This window comes from Stegostoma tigrinum, chromosome 17 (genome assembly GCF_030684315.1).
Source record: "Stegostoma tigrinum isolate sSteTig4 chromosome 17, sSteTig4.hap1, whole genome shotgun sequence".
Lineage (NCBI taxonomy): Eukaryota > Metazoa > Chordata > Chondrichthyes > Orectolobiformes > Stegostomatidae > Stegostoma > Stegostoma tigrinum.
In genome coordinates, this window is record NC_081370.1 from 38,725,428 (window position 1) to 38,752,040 (window position 26,613).

At 42.7% G+C, this 26,613-nt stretch overlaps 1 protein-coding gene across 3 annotated transcripts in view; it reads right to left on the reverse strand.

Moving 5' to 3' along the window:
• The window catches only part of ppfibp2b (PPFIA binding protein 2b), a 247,441-nt gene extending 221,568 nt beyond the window's left edge, over positions 1–25,873 (reverse strand). The window contains exon 1 of one of the 3 annotated variants that reach the window (XM_059652093.1): positions 25,721–25,873. The gene's annotated coding sequence lies outside the window, so the exon portion shown is untranslated. Of the gene's footprint in view, positions 1–24,154; positions 24,212–25,204; positions 25,239–25,720 lie in introns of those variants that run through there. The other 2 variants (XM_059652097.1, XM_059652096.1) reach the window with 2 other exon arrangements.
• Positions 25,874–26,613: the final 740 nt, after the last annotated feature.

A 26,613-nucleotide genomic window follows, 5' to 3' on the forward strand; every position in this document is an offset into this window, starting at 1 on the left:
GAATGTGTCCATACCTACTATGAAGAAACAAACATTCCATACACTACAAGATATCCATGGTTAATAAAACAGTGAGCGCAACTCGGTGCAGGAGACAGACAGAGACAGACAACCTGCCATATCATAATTCTGCTTTAAAAACATACATGAAGGACAAATAAATATCAATTTTACGCACCCTTTCTTCTGGTGTTCCTGAGAGCCTGATCCCTACAGTATCTGAATGGTTTGATCAGCCAAGTCTCCTTTTCTACCCAAATTTGATGATGGGATTTATTACAGTAAAGCATTGAAAGGCAGCCAGTGGCCCTATCAAACACATTCCTTCCATCAGATCAAATGAAATAGCCTCGCTTCGATGATGCGATAACTACAGCCAAGTTTCTAATTAAATAATGGGGCATAATTCTTGGAATTTAATACAAGCCACTTACTTAAAAGGCAGAACTGCAAAACCAAATGGTTTCATATGAGTATAAAATGTGAAAACCACTGCTTCAAAAGATCACTGGTGTGTGGTCAATAGAATTTGTAAATAATGGAGGACTACAAAGGAAGTAACATGGAGTAAAGGGAGTGGAATTGGGATCCAAAGGCAAAATATATTATGGCTAACAGACTAGAATATTAACACAAAGTTAGTCTATACTCTTCAAACATAAGATCATAAGATACAGGGGCAGAACTTGATCATTTGGCCCATCAAGTCTGACCATAGATTCATAGAATCCTACAGTGTGGAAACAGGCCCGTCGGCCCAACAAATCCACAATGACCCTCATAGCATCCCACCCAGATCCATCCCCATATCACCCACCTAATCTACACATCCCTCAAAAACTACAGGCAATTTAGCATGGCCAATCTACCTAGCCTGCACATCTTTGGACTGTGGTAGGAAACTGGTGCAAACCCACGCAGACACGGGGAGAATTTGCAAATTCCACGGAGTCGCCTGAGGGTGGAATCGAACCTGGGTCGCTGGCACTGTTGGTCGGCAGTGCTAACCACTGAGTTACATCATAGCTGAAATATTTGCCGGCAACATTCCCTTGACTTATCCCAATAACCTTTGACCCCCTTATCAATGACCTCTCTGTATTACAATGCACTCAGTGACTTGGCCTCCACAGTCCTCTGTGGCAATATGTTCCACAGAATCACCATCCTCTGACTGAAGAAATGCCTCCTCATCTCAGTTCTAAAGGGTTGTTGCTTCTCCCAGAGGCTGTGCCCTCAGGTCCTTGTCTCTCCCACGAGTGGAAACATCTTCTCCACATCCACCCTATCCTGGTCTATCAATATTCTGTAAGTTTCAATCAGACGGCCCTCATACCCCATCATCCTTCCCAAATCCATTGAGTACAGATCCAGAGCACTCCTCATATGACAAGACCTTGATCCTGAGGAGATTGTCAAACTTCCTCTGGACCCCCTCCAATATGCTCTCAGATATTGGGCCGAAAACTGTCACAATATTTCAAATGCAGAGTCTCATACAGTCTCAACAATACATCCCTGCTCTTGTATTCTTTTGAACTGAATGCTTTATAGAATGGCAAATGCAAATTGCCAAATGAACCTGCAATGTTGACGAGGAGAATTATGGACTAGAATTCCCAAGTTCCATTGCGCTTCAGGATTTCCAAAGCCATTCCCCATTTAGAAAATAGTCTATGCATCTATTCTTTGTACCAAAGTGTAACCTCACACTTTCCCACAAAGTATTCCATCTGCCACTTTGTTGTGCACTATCCTAGCCTGTTCAAATCCTTCTGCAGACTCTCCACTTCCTCAACATGATCTATGTGTCATCTGCAAACTTAACAACAATACCCTCACAGTTCCTTTGTCCAGTTTATGTAACATGAATAGTTATGGACCCCTACAGGGCCATTTATCTAGTTAGAACTCTAAACCTCTCAAAAATCTGCACACGCACACAGGAGGACACGGATAGACAAACAAAGCAACACAGGTATTGAGTGGAGGTAAAAATTTGAAGACAGTTCTATTTTCTGTCAACAGTTTAGCGGATGATCTGTGGGGACTCGCTGTTTGTCAATCCCACTTTCACTTCCTTGGGGGAGGCACAGAACAACTGGTTCACTAATTGCAAAGTCTGTCAGTTGTTGGACAGACACTTACAGCAACTGCTGAGACAAGATAACTGGCTCACTTCAGGCTTTAGGAGAGAGCAAGAGTGAAGTCTGAAGGTTTCTGACCATATTATTCACATCCACAAGCTGTTCAGCCATCTGTAGTCAAATCAGTGTTATTGGGAGACAGAAAGCTTTTGTCAAAAACAACTGGGCAACACTTCATCGATCAATTACTGTGGCTAGTTGAATCTCATTTTGTATACATTTTTGGGTGCAAATTCATCTGGAAATAACTTACTCCCACTAATTGAACAAGCAACAGTGTAAACACCACTTTATAATGGTGTTAGCAACTGGCTTTTTAAAATATGTAGCAATCCCTTCTACAACTACCTCTTTTTAAACCAAGTCCTTTTCTCATTTCAGTCAATCAAAAATATAGAAAAATAATAAAACAGCATTTACAACACTGCAACAGTGATTACACTTGGAATGTGTTTCAGTAGTTCTGTGGGACAACCCCAAGGTCATAAAAGCTAAACAAATCTCCGTTATTTCAGTAAGAACTCCACTGTGCTTGTTCCAACTTCTCCCAACTTCACTTCGAAGCAATTACTTAGTTTTCTGTCGAAGGAAGCAAATAAGATGTGTTAACTCATCTTGAGAACAATAACTGATAAGTTTTCTCCAATGACAACTCATAAGCAGTACCTGTAATGTTAGGAAATATCCTGTGGTGCTTCCTAGGAGCAATCATAAAATGAAATTTGAAACAAAACTGCATTTGGACGTAACGTGGCAGGTGACTCGAGGACTTGATTAAAAGAAAATCCTTTGAAGAGACACAGTGTACAAAAGGAGGGAGGGATGGGGAGGTGGAAAGATTAAGGGAAGAGAAATTCAAGACTAAGGGTAGTCAAGTGCCTTGCCAAAAATTGTGGTGTTAAAATCTGGTGACATGCAAGAGGCCAAAATCAGAAGTGCAGAGAACAGTGAAACACGCCTCTGTTCTGTACTTAAGTGAGAACTCCGATTCCACATGCCAGATCATTGCATTCAAATTGAAGGTTGTTAGATCCTTAAATCAAACTGACTGATCCCATTTGGGTTTAGCGGTGAAGAAACTCCAGCTCATGCTCAATTAAACAATGAAACTTGCACATTAGAATCAAATGCTTTCTTTTTAATAATACAAACAAATGGCAGCAGATCAATGTGTCTTTCTGCTGAGCTCTCTTTTCAAGCGGTCTTCCGAACATTCCCAACTCCCTCCCCAAAAATGAAGCCTGGCATTGTGTTGTGGCAGATAATCTGGCATTCTGACCTCCACAGCTGGGGCGTGATTCAAAACAAATTCAAGTACTTCCTTAGTAGTTTTCATTCTGGTGTTTCATCCAGTGACAGCAGCAGTGAAGGGAAATGGTAAAGCAGCCTCCCACAGTCAGGGATCCAGGAGGAATCTACAAGCTTTAATTGGGCCCTATCTAATAACCACAATTCAAAGCGCAGAGCTGTACTTCCCACTAAATAAAAACCCAAAAGAACCACAGCCACTGGAAACAGAAACAGAAACAGCTGGAAAAATTCGGGGTCAGGGCTGCAGGGGGTGGAGGGGAGTCTGGCAGCATCTGTGGAAAGAAATTAGAGTAAACGGTTCAGGTCCTCTGCTAATATCTATCCCTCAACCAACAGCTTTTTGTGGAAGCTTGCTGTGTACAAAATGGCTGTCATACCTCCAACCAGCTCCGCCCCAATCCCATTTACAAAAGTAAACAGATTTCAAAAGTAGCTGCAATGCGTTCTGCAATTTGCTGACATTTTGAAAAAGTTCTTCATGTGTGGAATTTGACAAAGCTAGTGTTTTCTACCATTTAAAACAAAAGGTTACACATTAGTTCTTAAATTCCATTGATCCCTGTCCTCAAAATGATGATGTTCCAAACTATTATTTTTCTTGATGAACGTGGACTCCTATCGATGCAGACCCCCCCCCCCAAAAAAACAGGTTGCTAACCAGACACCTGCAGCAGGATACTCGCCCGGTTTCTGAAGCTTCAGAAACAATATTGGCAAAGGGGATTGGAACATTAATGGAGAAAAGGTCTGTTGAGCAGAAGAACAGGTTTTTGAGAATATTGGAGCAGATATACAAAAACAAACAATTATGTCCAGGTCAATTATTTACAAAGATGGCAGCAAGCTCCAATTCATTTCCTTTCAAATCAGTGACATATCAAACACTAAACCTCTGCAAAATCACTGCAGTACCTTGAATTTATATTGCACCTTTCAAATGTAGTGAGGTAACTCACAGGAGCATTTATCAGACAAAATGCAGCACAGAACCATATTTGGAAATAACTTCACAGTTGATCAATAATGTGGCCAGAACACGTAACATTTAAGAAACATATTAAATTACAAGAACAAACCGCAGTGGCAGAAGGAGGGAACTGAAGAGCATTGCAAATCAGGTAGCTGAGGGTACAGTTTGCAATGATGTAGCAATTAAAACCAGACATGTATAAAAGGTGCAGAATCAGGATGCCGTCAGGCTGTTAAAGTTACAGGGATCACTGCCAGGGCTGTGGGAACGAACAAGTGGGTAACCTGTACAAATCAGACGCATCAGAAAGCTAACCGGCTTTTGATTTTTGTTTTACTGTCACATGTACCAAAATACAGTGGAAAGCTTTGTTTATGAACGGTACAAGCAGATCATAGCAGCCATTTCAAAAGTGAACTTTTCCGTACATTCTAAAAGTCTATCTCCAATTTACTGGAAAATCCTACGATGAAATACAACAAAATATAGCAAAATAGCCTTAAATATGTTTTAGCATTAAAGAGGTCTTACCTGTGTCCAGTGGTTGTTTGATTTGGTGCATTTTCTTCTTGATGTCAATTACATTGTTTGGGTGCCAACACCACTCAGAGACACCAACCTATGACTGTCAACGCTACATTTTACGGCAGCTGGAACAGGTTTTTTTTAAAAACAAAACTGAAGCCAAAATAATAAGTAGTAAAAGCTTTACACCGCATGGATTTTTTTTCTTCTGAGAATTTAAGGGCAGCAAGCAACAAAATAAAGATAGAATGCAAACATCAGGCAAGGATGGGCACCAGCGATTTTCTGTCTGAGCTTCAATTATTTAAACTCAAAACAAAATCTTTATTTCTTGGAAGGAATAAATGACAAAGATTTCCTATCGCTTTGGGGAATGAAAAATTGAGACACATTAAAAGTTCTGGTGTTTCAAATGAAGATTGCAAATATCCACACAAGATGGCATGGTAGTTCAGTGGTTAACATTGCTGCCTCACATTGGCAAGGACATGGGTTTGCTTGTACCCTCTGGTGACTGTGTGAAGTCTGCACATTCTACGGTGCCTGTGTAGGTTTCCTCTAGTTTGTCCGGTTTCATCCTACAATCCAAGGATGTGCCGCTTAGGCAGATCGGCCATTACAAATTACCCAGTGTTGGGTGAATTGGCTACAGTGGATGTAGGTGGGTCCGAGTGAGATATTCGGAGGCTCAGTGCACACTCAATGGGGTGAATGGCCTGATTCCACACGGTAGGGATTCCACGATTTTAAATGACTTTCCAAGTCCTAAAAAAAATTAACTTAAAGCAAGAGCCAACTTCAGAATACACAGGCTTGAATTCATATCCTACTGTTGCAAATACAAAATATCATTGCTTTTTGTATTTACAAGCGATGGATGCACTAAACTAGCACAGCATGGCATAGTCCACATTTGGTAAACTATTCACAATGGACCCGATATCATTCATGTCAACATGACTTAGAGACCATTACTAGGAACCTTTTATATTGTTGATGTAAAAGCTGGACCTTCTATCATTGGTCTATCACATACACAGATCTATACATATAATTATGAACCACAAGGTAACCAACACGTTAATTCAAACCAGAAATTCCAGACCACAACATTAAACCTATCCACAACTGGACTAACCTCTATCCAGAACATTTTAATTCTATTTACAACATTATAGACAACGTTATTTCACATTTGAAAGATGACCAAACTGAAATTAGATTCAAATGGTGTGTAACCCTATCATTTACAAAGTTGAACCCCATTCAGATTGACATAGTGCCTTCTTCAACACACTAAAAATGAAGCTAAGTGTATATTTAGCTTCAAGGTCTGTACACTGCACTAAAAAAATGCCCACACACAATGGCTACCTTTTAACAGCCAAGTCTCAAGCTCTTAAGCACAAATCAGTTTTTTTTTAAAAAGCGTTCAAAGCCAAGAATGAATATTGGTCTATACAATATTTTCCCCCGTCCTTCAGTCAAAGGAACTGAACTTTTATGGTGCCTCGTTGACACTGTTTCATCACATGGAGACTAGATTTAAGTTTGCAGATGTACATCGGGATCCTGTGCAAGTTCTGACAATTAGGCATACGAACTTCCAAGTCAATTTCCCCATATGTCTTGATAATCTGACTCCTACTTCTGGGGACCCTCCGGGAATATCTTTAATCATGCTTTTGGGGCACAGACCTGGGCTGAATAATGGGACTTAGCTGCATACTTGCCCTAGAAATGCTATACCTTTTAATCTAGGTCTAACAGCTGCGTAATGCAATTGAGCACCATAATTAATTCCACCTCCTGCCCCATCTCTCTCATGACTACAGTATTTCCACCAACCCAAACAGATCAAAACTACCTATTCATCTACATCAACAAACCCCCCAACCCGTACTTATTCATTAAAAGATTTGAAACACTTAGAAATTACTTGAACACCCAGTAGCTACTGCAGTGAGATGCAATAGCTTCTCCCCTGCACACTCTCCCCCACCCCCCACCACCAACTCTGCTGCTTGAGAGATTTAACCTGGAGAACTACACTCCCCATTCTGACTTCAGACTCAATACAGTTCAAGTTGCAGAAAGCCGCAAACAGTGTGTGCGCCCAGCAAGATTTAGATCCTCGCTCTTCTCGTGGCGTGCTTTGGGACAGACACTGACCAGAACACTGGACTTGGACCTTCTGCTGCTTCACAATAAGACCTTGACATCTTTTACATCTAGCTTGAAGTCAGATGGAGGCAGAAAGTCAATGGCTTGGTTCTTCCAAGGAGCAGAAATCACCACTGGACCACCACTGCACTGCAAAATTCCCTGGACTTAAGGCTACTCTGCATTTCATGCAGGGCCTTTTAAGCCTAGTTCTCCCCGAAACACAGGGTGCAGCCTCCCTCCGGAGAACTCCATCACAGCGATGTAGAGTCAGGCAAAAGTAAAACACTAGTTGCAGCACGGAAAGCTTAAACGCTCAGTTTAAAGGCCAGCAAGGATGTGTTAACATGATTGAAGGTTAGTTGTATAGTTGGGTCAGATTGGGATTAGCAGGGCAAGTAGCAGTAAATTGGTATTAAATTCTGCAGTTGCTGAGCTGGTAGATTGTGTTTTACACTGTTGTATATTACCTAGTTAATTTTCTAATGTTCTGATAATAACGTCAGAAGTTTCCCCAAGTTGCCAACTCGACTCAGAATTAACAGTGTAGAGCTGGATGAACACAGCCAGCCAAGCAGCATCAGAGGAGCACAAAAGCTGACATTTCGGATCTGGACCCTTCTTCCTGCTGTGTTCATCTAGCTCTATACCTTGTTATCTCAGATTCTCCAGCAATCAGCTGTTCCCACTAAATCGCTCAACTCAGATATTATTAGAGGATGATCCTGTGTAAGGGAGTTATCCATCCAAAATTGAAACTTTACAGCAAATTCCACAAAGGTCTGCCCATGAGGGCTTTCATAAAAGGTCCCAAAGTGCATCTTTGGCCATTCCTTTGTCTGACAATCCAGAAACCAGAGACCGTATCTAACAGTGCAGCATTCTGGCAGTACTTCATGAGAGCAGAGCTTGCTCATGCAAGAAGTGCTTGGAAATACGGGGTGAACAAACTGGTTAATCCCAGAACTCACGTATCAATACTGAAAGACTTTTTTGGGGATTATATGTAGTATTACTACATGTGAGTAAAATCTTAAAACAATCCACTTCATGGTCTACATTCAGATCAAACAGCAGACTACCAGCTGTTTCTTGTTATAATAAAAACACAACAATGGAGCTTTGTTCACGTGTTTTTTTTGTATCTGGATTATAGCCAAAGCAACAGCAACGAGACCTGGTGCCTGTCGCAAATCATTTGATACACTGATCAGCACAAAGAGACAAAGAAATTGACCTGCAGCGTTGGTTAGAAATACAGTAAAGGGAGAACTGAAATACACCAGTCACTGTATACCAAGGGATAGATAAGCCCAGGTTTCTACTCGAGTCATCGGCACTTTCCCAGGCCCAAAGATTTCTCATGACTCAAGCAAAATAATCAATTGTAAATCAATTAACTGCAACATGTCTGAGGCTGCTGAATTTAAGCAGAACCGGTCTTTAAGTAATCACTTCATCTTACAAATCCAACAATTATCTATCTTAAAATCATCAGCTCATGAGATATGGGAGCATAGTTAGGCCACTTGGCCCTTCAGATTATCTGTCATGCAGTAGGATCATGCCTGGACTCACTTTGGAGTTAGCCACATTTCCCTGCTGCTCCCCCTCAAACCTCAACTCTCAAAGAACTGTCTAACTCAGATTTTTACATATCAAACGATCAAACCTCCACTCTTTGGGGGAAAAAGAGATTTCAAAAGACCAATAACCTCACACAGAGATATTCAGCCTCATCGCCTTAAATGGGAGGCACCTAATTTTAGCTTTACTCTTCATTTTAAATTACCCCGTGAAAGAAACATCTTCCCATCATATTCCCGCAAAGTCCCCTCAGGATCTTATATTTCAAGAAAATCATATCTCATTCCACTAAACTCCAATTAGTGACCAATAGCTCCATTAAATGAGGTACATTTAAAGGAGTGTCAGGCAAATAGAGAAGTTTAGGGAAAACCCTCTAGCTTTGACTCAAAAGGAGCTGAATGCATAACCGCCATTAGTGGTACTATTAAAATCGGTTGTGCTGATTAGACCAATATCAAAAGGTTAATTAGGTCAGTTTTAAATGATTCTTGCAATATTGCAAAATTTATAAGTTGCTGAGATACAACATGCATTATTTAAGTCCCCTGTTAAGACTATAAAACAGTAAATTATATAGACTGGATTAGAAATGGGATTAGAATTGACACCTCTAGTTAGCAAATACTATGCAGAAGTAAAGCAAATGGAATCTTCCTGTGCCGTAATTTTTATGAAACTCTGAATTGACCCCTCCTTCCCAAGTCCTTTCTGAATGTTTCACCAAAATCAGATTAACCAGTCAGTCAATCATCCCATTATCTGGGTATGATCACTGACCACAGAGCAAAAAAAATAGCCAAAACCCTTAATTAAATTGGCTATTGTGTTTCAGAGAAATTCACTCCAGCTGTACAGCTTTGGGACACTTGGCAGCTGTCCGGTAGCTGTGTTACAGAAACAAGTTTATTCTTGCTTTTGGTCAAACTCTCAAACCACTCAATCCAGAATTATCAAGAAATCCAAGATCTGAAGAGGATAATTCAGCATGACCCAGAACCAAAAACAGTAGTTTTGTGTTTACAACACCATTGTCATAAATAGCACGTGAACAATAATTCTCAGGACTGCCTGACCGAGGTTAAACTAGATCATTCTGTAGACAGTCGGTCATTTCTGACTATTTGGCTATTGCTGAGCATGAATATCAAAGATTCTGCTTTGCTTATGCTGCTTGCATTTTTATATGTAGTAGGGCAGTGTAGTGGACAGTGAAGAAGGTTGCCTCAGAGTACAACAGAGCCTTGCTTAGATGGGCAAGTGGGCCGAGGGAGGGCAGGTGGATTTTAATTTCGATAAATTTGGAAAGGCAAATCAGGGCAGGACTTATAGACTTAATGTTAAGGCCCTGGGGAATATTGATGAACAAAGAGACCTTGGGCTGTCGGTTCTGTTTCCTGAATGTGGACTCGTAGCTAGACACAGTAGTCAAGGCGTTTGCTACGCTTAACTTTGTTGGTCAGAGTTGGGAGGTAATGTTGCCACTGTACAGGATATTGGTTTGGCCACTTTTGGAAAACTGTGTGCAATTCTGGTCTCCCTGCTATAGGAAAGATGTTGTGAAACTCAAAAAGACTTTAGAAAAGATTTACAAGGATGCCACCAGCGTTGGAGGGTTTGAGTTATAGAGAGAGGTTGAATAGCACGGGGATATTTTCCAAGGAGCGTTGGAGACTGAGGGGTGACCTTATAGAAGTTTATAACATCATGAGGGGCATGGATAGGTTGTAGAGCCAAGGTTTTCCCCCCCCCAGGGTAGGGGAGAGTCCAATACCAGCAGGTGTAGGTTTAAAGGTGAGAAGGGGAAGATTTAAAAGGGACCAAAGGGGTAACTTACTCATGCAGAGGGTGGCCCGCGTAAGTAGTGGAGGAGGCTGGTACAATCACAACACTTAACAGGCATCTGCGTGAGTATGTGTAAAAGGAAGGGTTTAAGAGGGATGTGGGTCAAATGCTGGCAAACGGGACTAGATCGATTTGGGATGCCTAGTCAGCTTGAATGAGTCAGATTGAAGGGATCTGTTTCTGTGCTGTACACCTATATGATTCTAAATCCAAATCATGATATTGTTTAATTTGCTTACAACATTGGAATTGGAGTTAAACATTTAGTCCCTTGATATCTGCCAAACCTTTGAATCAGGTCTCTACGTCATCATGGTGTTTTTACCTACCTTTTGTTGTCAAAGAAACAGAAGCAAACTTCTCTGCCCCTTGGAAATGTTCAGTCAGCTCCATACCTCTTGGAGCTATTACAAAGGAAACAGAAAACCTTGAATATACGTAGTGCCTCTTACTGTCATCCTTTGTAGTTTTCTGCACGTTAGTGTTGATAACACATACCACAGACATTGGGGCTCTTGTTGAATCAGATGTCTTGAAGTTTACAACAGTAGCAATTTATGATGCCAAATACAGCAAACTCACACAGTCTGGGTTCAGTGCCTAGCGGCATTACTGTGCCTTGTACATGGAGGCTGACTGACTCCATTACAGAGAATGGGTGGAACGAGAGCTCTCTGATGAAGGGCCTAGGCCCGAAACGTCAGCTTTTGTGCTCCTGAGAAGCTGCTTGGCCTGCTGTGTTCATCCAGCTCCACACTTTGTTATCTTGGATTTTCCAGCATCTGCAGTTCCCATTATCACGCCTACACCAGTGTTGTGCTTCTTCAGTACTGCTCTGGGCAGTTCACTTTAACATTCACGTTCAAAGTCCGAGCATGGGGTTTGGGAGAGAGTAGACAGGGTGGTAGTGGTGGAGAAGTATCAGGGAGTGTTGGGGGCAGAAAACAAAGAAAAAAAAAAAGAGATTTCTACATTTCTGTGACCCATTGTATATAAGAAAGTACTTCCTGTGTAATTTAAACAGAGGAACTTTTTTTGCTTGTCTAGTCACAAGAGGATGCCTTTGTTCAGTGTTGCAAGTTAGCCTTCCGCCCAGCAAGCAGTTTGTAATTAAATGCTTTTTTGGCAAAAAAAAAGACAGAGACACACGAGTAAGTTGTTAACGGGATAAGGGTCTGTGAAAGGACCCAATCCTGACTGTTCAAAAAAAACACAACAGAGCTTTCAGAAAGACTTTACGTTCTTCCAAGATCACTGCAAACCAACAGCCTTTCAAACACAAAGTAACTTCTGTCGCAACGTCCATTCTCACTGCGAGTGCTTACTGAAGTATAACTTATTTCGCATGAAAATAATCGCTCGGCATGAAAATGGCATTTAGGAAGTTTTGAGAAACAGTAAAAAACAAACTTACCCTCACTGCATTTTTGGTCACGACAGTGCGTTTGTTTTTGACAAGATTTACATTTTTAAGATGCCTTTCATAAAATTACTGTCCCAAAGACCTCATGTCAACTGACATACTTTCTGAAGTGCAGTCACTCTTGTAAAAAAGGTAGGAGACACGGCTGCCCAGGTGTGCACAGCAAACTCTTACTAAAAGCACCACTTTTAGTGGTACTGATAAAATGGTAAACACAAACCCTGGGGGCCTAGGCAGAACCCTCTGCCCACAGCTCCTCTTCTCCTGGATGTGGGATCTTTGACATCAGCTAGTCAGGGGAAAATCAGGCTGCTGTTTAATATTTCATGACAAAGTGAAGTCGCTACATAAATACAAGTTGCAACAGGAGCTTTGAAATTAATATTGACAAATCAGCAGAGTCAGACTCATCACATCTACATTACAGTTCTAGTCCCTGGTGTTGTTCAGCAGTTCCCGCTTGATTAAAAAACAAACAAACTCCAGCAACAATCGCACACAATGAATTTTCTTTGGCTATGAAAATATCCAAAATAATGTGCAAAGACTGTTTTGAGCAAACTAAGCAGGCTTATTTTGCAGGGTTATACAATGTTAAGGTAGAAGACCAGCTATAGGCATATGAAATGATAGAGCAGTCTTGAAGTGTTCCATGACCTTATCTGAGTAGGACAAGTCAAACTCAGCCAGTAAATACCATGGATTTCTGAAGTGATGGAAGGTGTTATTGACAGTATTATCGAGCCACTTTTACTCAGCAATATTCTTCTCACCAATGTTTAGCTTCAGTTCAGCCAGAATCACAACTTCAGACCTCATGAGAACCTTGGCCCAAACATGAACAAATTAAAAAAAACGGAATTCAGGAGGGGAGAGAAAACTTACTGCCCTTGATAGCTAGGCAGCAAGCCACCATGGTGAAACTGGGAATCAGAGAAGTCTCCACTGGATCGGAGTAATGCCTAGCACAAAGGAAGAGAGTGGAGGCTGAGGAACGTCAATTTCTGGGCCCCAAGGCATTACTACAATAGTTTCTCAGCGTAGTGTCCAAGACCCAACCATCATTTGCTTTTTTTCAATGATGTTACTTCCAAAGTCAGAATTGAGAACCTTCACAGATGATTCCCTTCTGCTCAGTAGTTACATTACATGGAGTGCAGCAGTTCAAAAAGGTGACGCACCAACATGGGCAAAGGCAATTAGGAATGGAAATGTAACTCAGGAAGGGAGTTATTGCATAATTCACAACCTCTGTCCCAACCCTGTAGCTGATGGTGCAATCTGCGCCCACTGGTGGATGGCCTGGTGATGATGAAGTGACAAATGACATTCAAGTCTAAAGTAGTGTCAGGCTGTCTACAACAAGAAATAATCTAACCATCCCAACATCAACATCCTACAGGTCACCACTCACAGTTAGACAATTAACTGGATCAGCACTTAGTACTGTGTCTACAAGGGCAGGGCAGTGATCGAATGTGACAGTAACTCCCTTTGAGTTATATTCCCATTCCTAATTGTCCTTGAATGCGTCAGTGAGCCAATGTTTTGAACTGCTGCAGTCCACGTAGAGTAGGTACTATCAGGATTTAGGTTCCAGGGCTCTGACCCAGCAGATAACCTGTTGAAGGAACAGTGATGATCCTGACTTCAGAATACATGTGTGGTTTGGATTTTAAAGTGCAGGTGTTGGTTTTTGCACAAGCAGTTAGTATATGAAAGGGTTAACTAATATCGGAAGCTAAGGCTCACCCATCAGGATATGAAAGGACCGATCCTGGGAGGAACTAACTGTTGTTTGTTTCCAGTACTGCAGTACCAGTTGATGCGCGAAGAGCAATGTAAGGTCAGAAATCACATAACACTAGGTTACAGTCAACAGGTTCATTTGAAAACACAAGCTTTTGTAGCCTCACTCCTCCTTCAGGTACAAGTCAGGAGTGAGGCTCAGAAAGCCTGCATTTTCAAATAAACCTGTTGGACTACAACCTGGTATTGAGAGATTTCTGATCTTGTCCATCCAAGTCCGACACTGACATTTTCTCATCAAGATTAATGTAACTAACTGCAAAGTGCACTTACTCCTAAATGATGCCTGACGAGACTACCACGTCCACCAGAAGTAATGTAAATGATTATTAAGTACTGTGGAATAAATCTTCATCATTTATCAAGATTGAGCCTATTTTCTGAAGTCTGAACAGCCTTTGTCACATGGTACCAAAAACAGACTAAAATCAGTACTATCAGTGGCACTGAATCTATCCAGGCTGTTTCAGTAAACATGATTACAGCATATACTTTACTGATCAAGGGATGGCTTATGTCATTTATACCAGTGGTTCCCACATCAGATGCCTTCGTTCTTTTAGGTTGCATACGTCAAGAGATTGGAGTGTGCTATAGCTAATCTGTCTGCCATCAATAAGGCACAAATCAAGTCCTGTGCCTCTGATGGTGCCTGGCCTGCTGTCCTCCTCCAGTTCCACACTTATCTCTGACTCCAGCAACAGCAGTTCTTACTATCTCTGATTGAGCAGTGTGGAGTGTGTTGTGATGGGAATGAGTACAGCTGTAAATGAAGAGAGAGAGAGATAACAAAAAGTGTGGAGCTGGATGAACACAGCAGGCCAAGCAGCATCTCAGGAGCACAAAAGCTGACGTTTCGGGCCTAGACCCTTCATCAGAGAGGGGGAATGGGGAGATGGTTCTGAAATAAATAGGGAGAGGCGGATCGACGATAGATAGATGAGAAGATAGGTGGAGAGGAGTGTATGGGTGGGGAGCTAGGGAGGGGATAGGTCAGTCCAGGGAGGATGGACAGGTCAAGGGGGCGGGATGAGGTTGGTAGGTAGGAAGGAAAGAAACGGAGGTGCGGCTTGAGGTAAGAGGAAGGGATGGGTGAGAAGAAGAACAGGTTAGGGAGGCAGGGACGAGCTGTAAATGAAGTTGGGAACCGTTATGTCACCGAGAGCAATCCACTTGACTGAAATTACTACGGTGCCAACCATTCATTCCTGTTCCTACCAGTGCCCAGTTACAGCAGCATGCATCATTCAGAAAATACACTGCAATTATTCAAAATGGCACCTTCAACAGGCAACAGCACTCACAAATCTGTGACTTCCACAAACTGGAAGAATGAAAAACAGCAGACATGCAACAGCAGACTTTTATTTCAGGAAGGAGTTAGTATGTTGGACGCAGTTCAGAGAAGACTTGTTTGATTAATATCTGGAATGGCCAGTTTATCTTCTGATGTAAGGTGTGAACACATTAGGCTTGTATCTACAGTTCAGAAGAGAAAGGGGAGTTGATTGAAACATAAAATCCAGAGGGTTCTTTACAGGAGAGATGTGGAGACGCGTTTCATCTTATAGGAGAATCTAAAGCTAAGGGTCACTGTTTAAAAGTCAGGGGTTGACTTTTTAAAACAGATTACTTGATCTTTCCTCCAAAGTTTGAGTGTCTTTGGAACTCTCTTCCCCAAAAATTTGTTAGAAGCAGAGTTCTTGAATATTTATAAGGCAGTGATGGATCATTCTTGTTAAACGAGAGATTAAAAACTATTAGGGGTAGACAAGAGTGTGGATTTGAGATTACAATCAGATCAGAACTGGTTTGAGGGGCTGAATTGGTTTCTCTCGATTTTTATTTTTGTCAAAGACCAGAATTAATGAGCATCCTTTGTGTTAGCAACTTGAGCTTCAGCAATATAAGTGGGTGTCAACTGTATTCTGTAGTTTGCTTTAAAAACAGCACTGGAGCAAGAGGAGGGGAATGTATGTGGACTTGTGCTGCAAAAGATAGGCCTTCCAATTCACACCTGAAAGGGAAGACAAGTCTTAAGAAATGTTCTGCAAGCAAAGCATATAGGTTTACATTTCCCTAATTTGAAGCAATGTTTAGGAGTTTGAGCTTCACCCAACTTGCTGAGCTCAAAAATCACACGATGACCTATTTGAACGGCACCAGATCCCATTAAATTGAAAGGTGTCACAGCACTTTCAAAAGAGAGTTTGGAGATTGAAGCTCCAATGACAAATGTGGGAGCTCTGAACAAACTGTTGGTAAAGTTTCATGTTATTGCTAAATGCCAAATTTGTGGCTGCTGGTACAGAGCCACAGGGAACGTCACTGAAGATACCTCAGAGCCCATCGTCTGTTTGCATTAGGGAAGTAGAAGCACATAAGCAATTGCTTTGGAATTGGGTGTGTTATTATGGGCAAGAGCGATTGCTTGGATTATTATTCTGATTGTCAAGGAAGAATCTTCCAGATTTGTATTTCCAGAAAGTTGGTCTGAGTTTTTTTTGGAAGACATCTCTCTCAGGTCATGGTCTCTGGTGGAAATTTTAGATATTGAGATGGACAGGTACCAAATAGTTATGTGTGACTAGCTGGAGGGATCAGGCATCTTTTATAGATGGAAATAACCATGGGATTAAAATGAACTAATTGATTATTGTCTGATTTCTGCACAGATCACAGCAAAGAACAGAAAGGTTAATAACTGATGTATGCAATGGGGAACTGAAAAATGATTATTCTTCAGCACTGAGAAACCTCTGAACCACATACCGGGCACAGCCCAGAGTCACTCGCTAGTCTTCACATACAAAAGAGACCAAATTAGTGGATAAAGATAAAATCAAGCTTGAGCCATACATTAAACAAAACGAAAAAATCTTGCACCCTTTTCCCAGCTGTCATCAAGTAAAGTTTCCAGAGACCTTTGAAACAATATCTTTGGCTGCTATGATCTTTGACCATTGGCAAGTTGGGAATACCGAACACTTCAGATGTAGGGGAAGGCAGTAGGATGATCATAATGTCACTGGATTAGTAATTCACTGGCTTATATTGATGCTCCGGGGTTCATGAGCTCAAATTCTACCACAGCAATTTGTATAATTTAAATTCAATTAATGTATCAGGAATTTACATCTAGTCTAAATGATGGCCAAGAAAAGGCGTTGTAAAAACACATACGGTTCACTTAAATGTGCTTTAGTGAAAAGAAATCTGCTGTCTTCCACACTCCAAACACTAATGTGAAGAACTCTCAGATACCCTCAAAAATGACCCAGTGAACAACTCATCAACATCTTCAAGGCTAACAAGGGACTGATAATGAATGTTAGCCTAGGCAGCAATACCTACATCATTTGAAAGATGGCACACAAGAAGTTTCTCTGTTCAGAATCACTGCTCCCTGGAGACTGCTCTTGTTCATGCAGCGCTACATCCAGGTGACATGTAGAACTTTTAAAAGGCAGGTATGCTGGTATGTCTCCATGTACCACCCAGGGCGACCCACATGATAAGCCGTGCATCACCAAGGTGAGGCTGGCTTTGAAGCAAAGCAGTTGACAAAAGTTGAAGAATTAGCTCAAGGCAGCATACAACCCCTCATCAACCACTGACTGACCAACAGGCTGCAAAATCAAGACTGAACACTGACACAGAATTCTTGAAATACCCTCAAGGATATTTTTCCTTTTCTGTCTCTTGCACCTTGCATTGACTTCACCCCTCCCACACAGGTCCTTTCCCTCCTCTCACCCTAAAGAAAAATTTTTTTCTCCTTTCGCCATTTTGGATTCTGGAAAGTTTCCTGTGTGCTTAATCACTGCTGTCCCATTGTCCAGTCTCTCTTGACAGAGACAATAAATAGTGACCGATTCAGAAAAACCTTCTGGGCAGTTTCTCTCACACAGGCTCCAAGAGAAACACATCATTCTGAGGGATAAGATTTATGACCATCTGGAAGAGCATGGCTTGATCAAATACAGTCAACACGGCTTTGAGAGGGGTAGGTCATGCCTTACAAACCTTATCGAGTTTTTTGAGGATGTGACTAGAAAAGTTGATGAGGGTCGAGCTGTGGATGTGGTGTATATGGACTTCAGTAAGGCATTTGATAAGGTTCCCCATGGTAGGCTCATTCAGAAGGTCAGGAGGAATGGGATACAGGGGAACTTAGCTGCTTGGATTCAGAATTGGCTGGCCAACAGAAGACAGCGAGTGGTAGTAGAAGGAAAATATTCTGCCTGGAAGTCAGTGGTGAGTGGGGTTCCACAGGGCTCTGTCCTTGGGCCTCTACTGTTTGTAATTTTTAAGGAGGTGTCGTTGACAGTGTAGAGGGCTGTTGTAGGCTGCAGCGGGACATTGACAGGATGCAGAGATGGGCTGAGAGGTGGCAGATGGAGTTCAACCTGGATAAATGCGAGGTGATGCATTTTGGAAGGTCGAATTTGAAAGCTGAGTACAGGATTAAGGATAGGATTCTTGGCAGCGTGGAGGAACAGAGGGATCTTGGTGTGCAGATACATAGATCCCTTAAAATGGCCACCCAAGTGGACAGGCTTGTTAAGAAAGCATATGGTGTTTTGGCTTTCATTAACAGGGGGATTGAGTTTAAGAGTCGTGAGATCTTGTTGCAGCTCTATAAAACTTTGGTTAGACCGCAATTGGATTACTGCGTCCAGTTCTGGGCGCCCTATTATAGGAAAGATGTGGATGCTTTGGAGAGGGTTCAGAGGAGGTTTACCAGGATGCTGCCTGGACTGGAGGGCTTATCTTATGAAGAGAGGTTGACTGAGCTCGGTCTCTTTTCATTGGAGAAAAGGAGGAGGAGAGGGGGCCTAATTGAGGTATACAAGATAATGAGAGGCATAGATAGAGTTGATAGCCAGAGACTATTTCCCAGGGCAGAAATGGCTAGCACGAGGGGTCATAGTTTTAAGCTGGTTGGTGGAAAGTATAGAGGGGATGTCAGAGGCAGGTTCTTTACGCAGAGAGTTGAGAGAGCATGGAATGCGTTGCCAACAGTTGTGGAAGCAAGGTCATTGGGGTCATTTAAGAGACTGCTGGACATGTATATGGTCACAGAAATTTGAGGGTGCATACATGAGGATCAATGGTCGGCACAACATTGTGGGCTGAAGGGCCTGTTCTGTGCTGTACTGTTCTATGTTCTATGTTCTATAACTTGAACAAAAACAATGCTGTAACTGCAAACATCCACCTAAGAAAGTTCCAAGTTCCACTCAAAGATTTACAGTGACTCCATACTCATCACACAGGAGATAAATGCAGTGCAACTATTCACAGGATAATTTATTGCAAAAATGTTGTTATTGGCCCATCTTGGCTCTGCTTGCTCTTTGAAAGACCTATCCAAGTACTCCAACCCCAACCTTACTCAGCTCCAACAACCCTGCAATAAATATTCCACTTCCAAACCTTGATCCACTCCGAAAGTTAGGAAATTGAATTACCAGGGAAAGAAATTCTAAGCCTGTGGTCTACAAAGTTCCATAAATTATCTTCAAACTCCAGCAGTGAAGTATTTGGCTTATTTAGTTACCAAATGCCCAATAGCACTTCCAAAACTCCTTCGGATCAAGAAATATCTCCAAGCTCTGACTAAGCAAGTTGTCTGTTTGCTACAGATTAAATAATGGACAGGAGGTGGGAGAATGAAAAATTAAATGGAGGGGGATATAAGGCGGCATTGACATCATTTCTAAACCAGGTATTAAGAGGCAGACTTAGTTGTTGAGTTTCCAGCAACAATCTAGCAATTTAATCACCTGTATTTTGTGAGCAAACCCAGGGGAAATCCAAGCAGTGCACACAAAAGGAACAAAATATTACAATTAAAAAAAAACAAACAATAGAACTACAGAGGCTGAAAATCAGAAACACAAACAGAAGTTACTGGAAGAGCTCAGCAAGTCTGACAACATCTGTGGAGTGAAATCAGAGTTAACGTTGAGTCCAGTGACCCTTCCTCAGAATTTTTCATCCTCCAACCACCCGCGCATTATTGAATCTATACCAATTGACAACTTCCTTTGTCAGAGTTGAAGAAGGGACACATTACACAAAATGTTAACAATATTACAATGATAATGGGAACTGCAGATGTCGTAGAACCCAAGATAACAAAGTGTGGAGCTGGATGAACACAGCAGGCCAAGCAGCATCTCAGGAGCACAAAAGCTGACGTTTCGGGCCTAGACCCTTCATCAGAGATCTCTTTTGTGCTCCTGAGATGCTGCTTGGCCTGTTATGTTCATCCAGCTCCACACTTTGTTAACAATAATACAATGTTTTTTTGTTCCTTTTCCATAAAATGCTTTCAGTTATGTTGCAAAAAGTATTGAGAGGGGAAGAATGGCACTTAAAAGCAGGAAGCCATGTGACAATACCTCAAGGAACATGTCCTGCCAGAGTTGGCAACATTTAGTTTTGTAACTAACTCCATTTATGTACTATGACAAAATAAGAACCATTCAAAATGATAATTACGGGTGGTACAGAAATACACGTGCAGTATTTGACCTCCATTGAATAATCAGCAATGACTGAATCAGTTTAAGAGAGAAAAGCTGTGCAATAATGGTGGAGTAATTAACGAGTTACAATAGGCTTTGTTTTGCAAATACTTAGCTCCCAAAATTCGCATTACTAACAGCTTGCCAAATAGAATCAGGTTTCCGTTCAATCACAATTGTTAAAGTTCAACCACTGGATTAACCCGTTCCTTCCCAGAGATTTGAATAATTCCCACATTCAGTTCAAATTCCTGTTTTGTGGCCTAGTTTGGCTTTGGGATTTTCACGAGTTGATGTGTGCTTGTAGCTCATTTCATATTGCTTGTGTCCACAGGTACCTCAAAAGACCAGAATCAGATACCAATGAAGAGGAGAAAGAAATGCTTACAAACAACTTGGCACCTTCATGGAACAGCTGTGTGCGCTCTTTCTTTCCACTGCTTGCCAACTTGTCCAGTGACCACCCAGGGTTTGTGCATATTGACAACATACACGGATCTGTACCGGATGCTTCCGTGAACGCTTTAATTTCACACCACTTATGCTATATTCCTTTCTATGTCACATCCTCAAATGCATATGTTACAATTGTTTGCTTTGAAAACTACGATTCTACCCCTTAAACCATTCTCTCGCTGTTATCCTAAATTCTGTAGCTATCTTCATCGCTATTTTTCTATCGTTTGCTAAGTTTTGCAGTATCTGCAAATTTATAATGTTTCTTGCTGCATCCAGGTCTAGGTCATATATACAAACTCCAAACAGTAATGGACCTAAAGCTGGCAGGGGTTGGGGGGATCACTGGAAGGCAAGCTTGTGATATAGAGTGACACCAACGGCAAGGGTTCAATTCCCACACTGACTGAGGTTACCTTGAAGGGCTGTCTCAACCTCTCCCAATGCCAGAGGCAGTGTGATCCTCAGGTTAGTGATAATGGGAACTGCAGATGCTGGAGAATCCGAGATAATAAAATGTGAGGCTGGATGAACACAGCAGGCCCAGCAGCATCTCAGGAGCACAAAAGCTGACGTTTCGGGCCTAGACCCTTCATCAGAGAGGGGGATGGGGTGAGGGTTCTGGAATAAATAGGGAGAGAAGGGGAGGCGGACCAAAGATGGAGAGAAAAGATGATAGGTGGAGAGGAGAGTATAGGTGGGGAGGTAGGGAGGGGATAGGTCAGTCCAGGGAAGACGGACAGGTCAAGGAGGTGGGATGAGGTTAGTAGGTAGGAGATGGAGGTACGGCTTGGGGTGGGAGGAAGGGATGGGTGAGAGGAAGAACAGGTTAGGGAGGCAGAGACAGGCTGGGCTGGTTTTGGGATGCGGTGGGTGAAGGGGAGATTTTGAAGCTGGTGAAGTCCACATTGATACCATTGGGCTGCAGGGTTCCCAAGCGGATTATGAGTTGCTGTTCCTGCAACCGTCGGGTGGCATCATTGTGGCACTGCAGGAGGCCCATGATGGACATGTCATCTAAAGAATGGGAGGGGGAGTGGAAGTGGTCAGTTCCCATTATCACTGATAGTCTGCTTTCCGGAGAGACCACTCTCTCTGTGACTCCCTTGTTCGCTCCACACTGCCCTCCAACCCCACCACACCCGGCACCTTCCCCTGCAACCGCAGGAAATGCTACACTTGCCCCCACACCTCCTCCCTCACCCCTACCCCAGGCCCCAAGATGACTTTCCATATTAAGCAGAGGTTCACCTGCACATCTGCCAATGTGGTATACTGCATCCATTGTACCCGGTGTGGCTTCCTCTACATTGGGGAAACCAAGCAGAGGCTTGGGGACCGCTTAGCAGAGCACCTCTGCTCGGTTCGCAATGAACAACTGCACCTCCCAGTCGCAAACCATTTCCACTCCCAATCCCATTCTTTAAATGACACGTCCATCATGGGCCTCCTGCAGTGCCACAATGATGCCATCCGAAGGTTGCAGGAACAGCAACTCATATTCCGCCTGGGAAACCTGCAGCCCAATGGTATCAATGTGGACTTCACCAGTTTCAAAATCTCCCCCTTCCCCCACCGCATCCCAAAACCAGCCTAGTTTGTCTCCTCCCCCCACTGCACCACACAACCAGCCCAGCTCTTCCGCTCCGCCCACTGCATCCCAAAACCAGTCCAACCTGTCCGTGCCTCCCTAACTTGTTCTTCCTCTCACCCATCCCTTCCTCCCACCCCAAGCCGCACCTCCATCTCCTACCTACTAACCTCATCCCACCTCCTTTGACCTGTCCGTCTTCCCTGGACTGACCTATCCCCTCCCTACCTATACTCTCCTCTCCACTCCACCTATCTTCTTTTCTCTCTATCTTCGGTCCGCCTCCCCCTCTCTCCCTATTTATTCCAGAAACCTCACCCCATTCCCCTCTCTGATGAAGGGTCTAGGCCCAAAACGTCAGCTTTTGTACTCCTGAGATGCTGCTGGGCCTGCTGTGTTCACCCAGCCTCACATTTTATGATCCTCAGGTTAAACATCTTTTTCTATGGAAGAGTTGCCTACGGTCTTGTGACACAACAGCAAATTCACTTTACACTGCAAGTAACTTTCCAATTGGAGAAACAGCAAATTCCACCTTACACTGCTTTTATCCAATGTAAAGGTCATTACAAAATTGTTTATGAAGAAGACATAATGAAGTGTAATCACTATTGTATTGTAGAAGACAATCAATTTGTTTGCAGTAAGATCAAACTATTTGCCTTTGTGACATGCATTGAGGCATAGATGTTGGCCAGGACACCAGGAATAATCCCCTTACTCTTCTTCGATATAGTGCTATATGATCTTGGACATCCACTGGATGGAATCGACAGAGTAGCAATTGACCTTATTTGAAAGACAGCATTTCTGACAGTGCTGCACTCCCTTATTATTGTCGTGGTGTTAGCCTAGAGTAGACACTCTAAAGTGATAGTCAAAACTCTCATTTTCTAATTTAGAGGTAAACATTATACCACTGAGCAAGGGCTGTGATACTGCAAAGAAGTGTAGGTTGGACTGTAATCCAGGAGACCTCCACCCCATCTCCAGACACTATATACCCACATTCCTATAACTGGTCACCTGACAGGTGAAGTGTTTAACCGTGGTGCTTATGGATGCTTTGTGGTCTGTCGTTACATTACATGGTACACACAACACATTGCCTTCTGGGTGGTTCAAAAAATTTCAATGGAAGCTTCAGGACAGGCTGAATCGTGACTACAGCAGGCACGACCACCAAGATTCACTGCACAAATATACCAAGACTCCTTAGACAACAGCCTCCAAACCAGAAATAGTGGGAACTGCAGATGCTAGAGAATCTGAGATAACAAGGTGTAGAGCTGAATGAACACAGCAGGCCAAGCAGCAGAGGAGCAGGAAGGCTGACGTTTTGAGCCTAGGCCCTTCTTCAACAAGTGTGGGAGGCATTGGTTATCCTCCAAGTCACACATCATTCTGACTCAGAACGATCTCGCTGTTCTTTTACTGTCACTGGATCAGAGTTCTGAACTGTCATCACTGTGGGGGTAAAGGCAGCAAATGGACTGCTGCGGTTCAAGGAAATGCTCACCATCACATCCTGTGAATAAATGGGCAAAAGTAACAGAGCAGAAAATAAGAACAGAGAGCACTGGAGGCACTCAGTAGCAGGTCTAGCAGCAGTCTTTCCAAGGGTTATGTTGGACTCAACTCCTCCTACAGAAGTTGCCAGATCTGAGTTTATCCTGCAGTCTTATTTCAGATCTCTCAGCATCTGCAGTGTATTTCGCTTGCTTTTAAATATATTCCGGATCCTTCCCGGATTGTACGGCTAACCTCTCTCCACATGGTGCAATCACTCACCCAGGCCACTGGAGGAGCTCTACATGATGGAAGAGATCTTTTGAAAAGCTTCAACTTCTGCCACATTGGGAGTTTTCAGGCAGGAAAAGGAGATAAGAGACAGTTAAGCCGATTTCCATCAATTGCTTATCGCATTTTGCAATGATACAACTATTAAAAAAGGGCACAGTGGCTCAGAATTTAAAGCACTTCAATTATTTACGCCTCTTAAATTATTAAGAAGCCAACTATAGAAATAGAACAGCACAGCGCAGACTTTTGTATGGCTCGCTCAATGGCTATGTATCTGTAAAAGCAAGGCAGACCAACCTATACAAACCAAATCCAACCATTTAACGAAAAAAAATACGATTACCACGTTCAAAAAACATCTGGATATCAGAGAGTTAAACGTCCAACGGGGACCGCAATGTAAAGCTACAGGTAGTGAAACCACGCACTCCATCCGATTGTAAGCAAAAGCGAACATTGTCATGGGGTCGGTCGACTCGCTGCCGTCCGGCTTAACACGGTTCTATTGACAAGTTTCTATTGCCACGGCGGTGGGGGGGGAAGATGCAGTTAGGACTCTGCCGGCGGTACGAAAATAGCTCAGTGCCCACACAGTTATGATAGTTAACCCTGGGGACAACTGCAAAAGTGTAACACGCCGTGGAAAAAGCGGCTGGCGATTGGCGAGCCACTCTGGAAGCGGCGCCACTGCATTCACATTACAGACAGGTCGCTGAGGTTATTTGTGGGGGACGGGGTGGGGCGGAGAACTGCGGGAAAGAGGATATCCACTCCACCGGCCACTTCGTCTCAATTGTAAATCTATCAGGAGGGGGAAGGAATAGCAGTAAAACAGAGTTCAAAAAGGTTTTCAAATCCAGCATCAAGGTATGCGCAAGTAATCAAAACTAAGAGAGTGACATTGGTAAGAAATAAGATGGTTTCAGTGCGCACTTTGACTAGGAGCTTGTGCCTTAAAAGGAGATATTTTACAAAATACAAGAGGAAAAAATTAAGTTGCATAATCAGCGCTCACAAAAAAGTTCCCAAAAAAGGTACCTGTAGATTCAACGGATGTTGTAGAAAGAAAACAGGCAGCAGTACACAGGCTGGCGTTCGGCATGCAAATTAAGAAATCTGACTGGTTACAAGAGGTTTTCAGGCGAGATTCAACTCCGCAGAGTTCATAAGATGTTTAAGCCATCAAAAAGGAGCTCTGCAACCAATTCATCACTCACATAAACTACAGCCCAACAAGTCAATTTATTTCTGAAGTCATTGTACAAACCCTCCGTGAAGAAAACGACCCTCGTCACTAACAAAATATCAGTTATTTTATATACACACATTCAGCTATTCAAATGGAAACTGATAAATTCTGTCTAAACAAATTTGAATCGACAAACTGTTTACAAATTGAAAGGCACCAAGGTAGCGGAAATATGGAAACAAAGGCTTTGCGCACAAGTCACAATTTAAAGCAAACAGGAAACTAACAGTGAGAGAAAGGGAAATAGCAAATTATTTGTTCAACTTCCCAAACAAAACTTTGTAGCTAGTGTGAATGATTCTCACCTGTTGCTATCACTCGCTGTAACCTGAACCGAACTTCGGGGCGTCACTCAATCCCCAGAACAAAACTTGCGTTGTGCAGAGAGCTAGGATTGCAGCCTTGCAACGGTACACACCTCTTAAACTCTCATTACCCCCTCTCTCAGTTTCCATGAGTTGGCAAGAGTCCCGTGAGAGGCGTTGTCATATGATAAAACAATTCCAGAGAAAAAAGACGTTGTTGCCCTTCATAATAGGAACCGCAGTGGGACACATCCCGCTCAGTTCCTGCTATTAGCGTCCTCCTCTGTTTGCAAGAAGAGACGTGTTCAGGGTCTTCCTCGAGCCTGTCCGACAATCGGGTGAGCAATGAATATTGTGCAGATTGATGCTATGTCTATGGCCCCTGTTCCTCAGCCGTTGTTCGCTTCCTCTCCCAGGACACTCTCTAAGGCTGAATCAGACAGTTCATCATTGGGCATACTACTTGGCCATTAGCTGACCACCATCCCCTCCCATGTTTTTTCCTTTTTCAGTGGGATGTGGATATCAGCTGAAGTCTAATCATTATCATGTTACTGTCATAGAATCGATGGAGGCAGGCCATTCGATCCATCAAGTTCACACCGGCCCATGCCATCTAGACCTATCCTTCTGCCCAAATTCTGTAACTCTGCATTCCCCATTGCTAATCCATCTAACCTACATACCCTTAGATGCTACGGGCAATTCAACATGGTCAATCCCCTTAATCTGCACATTTTTGGACTATGGGAGGAAACCGAAGCACCCGGAGGAAACCCGCAGGGGAGAACATGCAGACTCCACACAGACAATCAGCCAAGGCTGGAATCAAACCTGCACCCTTAGCTCTGTTCGGCAGCAGTACTAATTGTTTTATTCGTGAAGCGTAGAAC